This window comes from Tachyglossus aculeatus, chromosome X4 (genome assembly GCF_015852505.1).
Source record: "Tachyglossus aculeatus isolate mTacAcu1 chromosome X4, mTacAcu1.pri, whole genome shotgun sequence".
NCBI classification, from domain to species: domain Eukaryota; kingdom Metazoa; phylum Chordata; class Mammalia; order Monotremata; family Tachyglossidae; genus Tachyglossus; species Tachyglossus aculeatus.
The window spans coordinates 44,013,165-44,019,164 of NC_052098.1; positions in this window are offsets into that span (position 1 = coordinate 44,013,165).

Here is a 6,000-nt window from a genome sequence, read left to right on the forward strand (position 1 = left end):
AAGACTTGAAAGAGAGCAAGGAGACAGTACCTAGGTTATTGGGTTCAGCAGTAGGGAGGATGGTGTTACTCTCAACAATTATGTGAAAATTAGGTGGAGGAATGGATTTGGGAGGGAAGATGAGGAGCTCAATTTCAGAGATATTGAGTTTGAGGAGCTGGCAGGACTAGCTCTAGTAGTCTATCTATGTGGCCTAGATTTTTGAAGGGTGCTCAAAGGAATCATATGTCCCAGAATAGGGAGTATCCTGTCTAAGATGGTCAGCCTGACTTGCATCATTATCTAGATCTTTGTCACTTTAAATGCTTGACCTTCAATTTCTGGACTGGCATAGGCTCAGTGTTTTTTGTAATGGTATTTGTTACATGCTCACTCTGTGCCACCAGGCACTCTTCTATGCACTGGGGTAGATACCAGGTAATCAGATTGGACCCAGTCCCTGTCCCACATGGGGTTCACACTCTTAATCCCCATTTTACAGATGAGGTAACTGAGGCACAGAGAAGTGAAGTGATTTGCCCAAGATCACACAGCAAATAAGTGGCAGAGCCAGGACTAGGACCCAAGTCATTCTGACTCCCAGCCTCTTGATCTACCCATTAGGCCATGCTGCTTCTAAGTTTAGATCAGGGACTTGTAATTAAGATGACCAGAATCCTGGGGGACTTTAACTTCCAATTCTACCTCTGGCTCTTACCACCCCTTCAACTTTTCCTGCTCTCATAGTGTCTAAGTGCTCCAATTCTTTTGTATTGTACTCTCCCAAGTGCATAGTACAGTGCTCTGCACATAGTGAGTGCTCAATAAATCTTATTGATGGATTGATTGAAGGGAGAGGTGTGTAGGGTTGAGCGGTACCCCGCTTTTCCAAAAAGAGAACATGGTTAGCCTAGGCTTAAGTTGTTATAATACGGTTTCACTGTAAAGAATTAATAATGGGTTGTTTATCCGGACTTCACAATATTCATCCAACCAGTCAGAACAATAAGGTTAGATAATTTGAGCAGTTTTGCCATTCCATTGTCAAGATCCCAGGCTGGACTTCCTCCATGCTACCCCAGGAACCTTCCTGCCTGCCATCTGGCCTATAAAATAGGTCAAACCTCCAGAAAAATCATAGCTCTGTTTCCTGCGAATGCAACATTCTGCTCAGAGATTTAATTTTTTAAAGAGATGGACTTCCAAACGCTAATATGTCCCGAAAGAGATGCCAAGGCATTTAAAACCAACACTTCTCCCATTGATGATACGCCCCATCTCCGTAGTGTCTCACTGAGTCCTTCGAGTTTTGAGCCAAACTCTTCCAGCCAGGGCTCTGACTGCATTGAATCAAGCTTCTCTTCTCTTTCAACTCTGCTCTAGCTGGGGTAGGAATGAAGGGTGTTTGGAGAGTACAAGCTGTGCTGGAAGAGGCAGTCAGACCACAAACTGCGTGGGTGCCAGCGTTCTGCCCATAGGTGCCAGTGCTAAGCCTTGGAAAATCCCAGCACAATTAAGCCCTGACTGCAAAGGAAAAATACAGCTATGTGTGGGTCTTTAATATATCAATTGTATTTCTAGTTCTGTTCATTATTCATCCCCTTCTGAATTTTAATTAATAGCACTCATGATTCTGTATACCATTGTATATTTATGAAAAATGAATTGTTATTATTTATGCCTGGCTTCATCAAGATCCTTTCAGAATGCAGAAAATTGGAAACTATCTGTTAACTCTTTGAAAGAAATAAATGGTAAATAGGAATAACTTTTACTAATTCAAATTTTACCTACCCGATATCTTTTCACTTCAGCATTTGAAAAATAGGAGCCTGGTGTTCCAGCTAGCCTGCCAAGTGTGAGCCTAGGTACAATGAATGCACTTAGCAAAACACACTTTTAAAAAGGTACTCAGCAGAATATTGCAAACGGGATTAATCCTTTCGAGGTGCCATCAACACTCCTCCAGTTATCACCTTTACCTGGGCAAGTTCACCCTTTCGTATTCCAAATGCTAGGCTCATTTGAACTGAGACCTTTCAGATATATAATTGCCCCTGCAGGTTCAGAGGTGGGCTACTTATAGAAGATTTTTATTGGGTTGTGTAGGTGTGGCAGATGAGATCAAAGCACGACTGACATTTCTTTCTACCTCATATTCAACTGCAGATTGCCCTTTCCTGCACAGTTTGATTTGTTATCTGCAGTGCCTGGCACTGTTTTGGTTTCTCCCTATTGGCGTCATGATCTTCCTGAAGTCTCTGCTCCTTGATGTCACCCTATTTCTGATTGCTGACCTCATCGATCTGTCTTCTGCTGCTGCCTTCCAACTGTCTACTGTTATGCTGCATCTTTGGAGATTTTGCTTCATTTTGTCTTTAAAGTGTTCCTCCTGTCCAGTCTATTCACAGTTTCCCAATTTCAGCTTACTGTAGAGAATCCATTGGGGAATCGTGTTGTTGTCCATTCTCCTTATGGATGAAGGTGTGATATTAATAATAATAATAATAATAATAATTATTATTATTATTATAACATTCATTAAGCACTTACTGTGTGCCCAGAACTGTTCTAAGTACTGGGGTAGATACAAGTTAGGTTGGGCACAGTCCCTGTCCCACATAGGGCTCACAGTTTTAATCCCCATATTACAGATGATGTAAACTGAGGCTCAGAGAAGTTAAGTGACTTGCCCAAGGTCACATAGCAGACATGTGGCGGAGCCGGGATTAGACCCATGACATTTTGACTCCAGGCCCGTGTTCTATCCACAAGCCATGTTGCTTTTCTAATGCTGATATTAATGCTGATGGTCTTACTATGTTCCAGGACTTCGTTGTTGATGTTCCTGTCTTGCTATTTAACATCAAGCATGACATATAGGTGACATTGATGGAACTCATAGAGATGCTTGAAATAGTGTTTGTGATATGTCTGGCTCTCATGTCCATTAAGACAGTGGAAACTAGAAAGATTCTATTGGCCTTTGGTTTGTTTTAAATCTTGATGCCAGATTGGTACCACACTTTATAAGCCTCCCAAAGAACACACCAACCTTCTTGATTTGTTTTTCTATTTCTTTGTCTCTCCTCATATCATTGTGCCTAGGTAACACAATTCTAGGGAAGTACCCAGTTCTATATTGCCATTGAAGATTTTTGGCTGGGTAGAGAGTTTACCAGCTACAGACTGGGATGTTACCTTGGTCACCTTCAGGCTAATTGGCAGTACATAGAGATTTACTGATTCAAGATGATCCTGTTCATCCAAAGAGCTTGATGTTTCAAAAGCCCATTCAGCATTCTTGCTGTGAAGAGCTCCCCCATCCATTAGCATATTGAATTTAGCAACTTACCACCAGGTCAGTATGAGAGAGAGCTCTGACTCTTCTTTGGAGCACAATTGGATGTAATAACTGTTCAACATTTGATGAACATCAACTTTTTTCTTTGTTGTTTTTTAACCTTCTAGACTGTGAACTCTTTGATGGGTAGGGACCGTCTCTATATGTTGCCAACTTGTACTTCCCAAGCGCTTAGTACAGTGCTATGTGCACAGTAAGCACTCAATAAATACGATTGAATGAATGAATGAACCAGAAATTAAGTCTTAGATCCCTTCAATCAAATCAAAGATATAGCACCTGATGGTTTTAATTTTTTTTAATGAACTAGGTGGCAGGGTTATTAGGGACAAAAAATGGGGGAGGAAGGGAGGGTTGGGGGTTTGAGGAGGGATTTAAAATTCTGAAATACTGGTGAGGGCAATGGCCATGGGAGTCAATGAAGATGGAAAAGTATTATTGCTGGTCAGACAAGGGGGCAGATATAGCAGGTGAGGATGAAGTTGAGATGGATGAGGACAGTCTAGTAGCTGGATTTTCTCCAGCTGTGCTCAACAGCTCATGCCCGGGAGTGGATGAAGAGTATTGTGGAGGCAATCCAGGGGTGCAGAGTGGTGGTAAGATATTGACTGGGGACAGGGAAGTGAGGGAGTTGAGTTCAGTGGTGGATCTGTGCATCAAGAGCAGGTAAGTTGAATATAAAGACTCAGTGGTGTATGATGCCTTCAGAAAATTAGAGGGGGTTGAGAAATCAAAGATCTTTGTGGGGAAACATGATGGTTTTACAGGAGGGGGGTGTGTGGAAGAGAGGCATCATATACCACTTAGTCTTTATATTCAACCTACCTTCTCTTGACAGTAGATGTCTTGATCCACCACTGAACTCAACTCCCTCAGTGGACCATCCTCTGGTTTGGCAAAAAAAGAACAGTTTCCAGGATTTTTCCAAGTGCACTGTATTACCCTTTTTTTCTTACATTGCTCTCTTTCTGGACAGTCATCCAGACTTCTTTTTTCCCCTTCCATATTATAGAGCCCAATTTTTTCCTGGGATATCAGAACATCCTGGAACCACTCAGCAAGATGGGAAGATGGGAGGAAAATCTTGACAAGGAATTGAGGAAATCTTGACGAGAGATTGAGGAAACGAATTGAGTCTTCAAAAAGAAGGCCTGACCTACTGTAAACAAACAGCTGGCAGTTCTGTGTGGTAATGGATCTGTCACAGGAAGAAATTCCCTGCAGACCCAGCTTGACTACAGAGAAAAACGTGAATCCTCTTCTTTGTTAATATGATAGCATAAAAATCCTCTTACAGATAGCTTCAAAACATCAAAGCAAATTCAGCTTTGAAAATCTTACCAGTGTCTCAAACAGAATGAAATCTGAGAGGATTTCATTTCAGAAGCACTTGAGGAATGGTACAGTGACAGGAAGAAAATTTAGAGATAGCAGTTTTTCATAAAGCTTTCAAAAACATCTTCTTTTCCTTCTGTGGAAATTTGGTTAGACACCAATACTTTGATTTAACTACCTCCACATATTTCAATTTTATTAAAACAAGGGAAATCAGACACCTGTCTGGAAGTCCAGGTGAGAGAGGATTAAATAGGGTGATAGAATAGGTGAGGAAGCAGTCATCCCACCCCCAGCCCCATAACACTTAGGTACATGTTTTTATACTCTGCCACTTCCCCTGTCAGTTATTGATTTTAATGTCTGTCTCCCCACTCTAGACTGTAATTTCATCGTGGGCAGGGAATATACCTATCAACGTGACTGTATTGCTCTATCCCAAGAGCTTAGGCCAGTGCTAAGCCAGTAACTACTCAATAAATAGCACTGATTGATTGATTGAAGGCACATTTCTTGTTCACTGACGCCACACCTTCCTTAGAACCAGCCAACAGATCCTCATGCATTCACTGGATTCTTCATGATTTCTAAGTTTATCAATGTTAAAAAGCTCTCGTTTTCTCCCATTTATGTTACCAATAAAACATGCCGAAGATGAGCAAGACTAATAACAAAATCATTTGGCTAGAAATGAGCTCATTACTGCATGAGCTTGCCTATGCTTTCTTGACAGCTTGAAAACAGGACCTATAGGCAGAATTCTTCTCTTGCCTGCTGTTTAGTTGAAAGGCTTCTGCATTTTGAACCTCTTAGTACCATGTACCCATGTCTCCGGGTATCCGTTTGCTCTTACGGAACACTCTGAAAACACATTTTCAAAGGAATTTTGAGGTATTTTTAACTGTTCTTGAAGCCTTGAACTCTATACCTTGAAGCAGGAAAACTTGAATCAGATGCAGGGATGTTACATAAAATTAGATTCATGGGTACTCTTTTGGAGAGGTAAATTGTTTTATGATCTATTCTGGTTAGCAGTTAGACAGCAGGCCTTACTTTTACTTCATTGAAAGTAAAAGACTTGAGTCGTGTTGACTTTCCCAGGCTTTTCTATCAAACAAGTAGCCCTATACTCTCCCTATTTCTTCCCCTTCTCTCCTGACACCCACACTTCCACCTCCTGACCTCTCCTGTTTCCTTTCTTCCCCATCTTAAACTCTCTCTTTCATCTCCTGGCACGCTGTAGCTTTTAAAATTATGCATCACTTCCCCTGGCTCCTGTGCATCTACCTCCACCCCCGGCATCTTTGAATCTGCTCATCCTG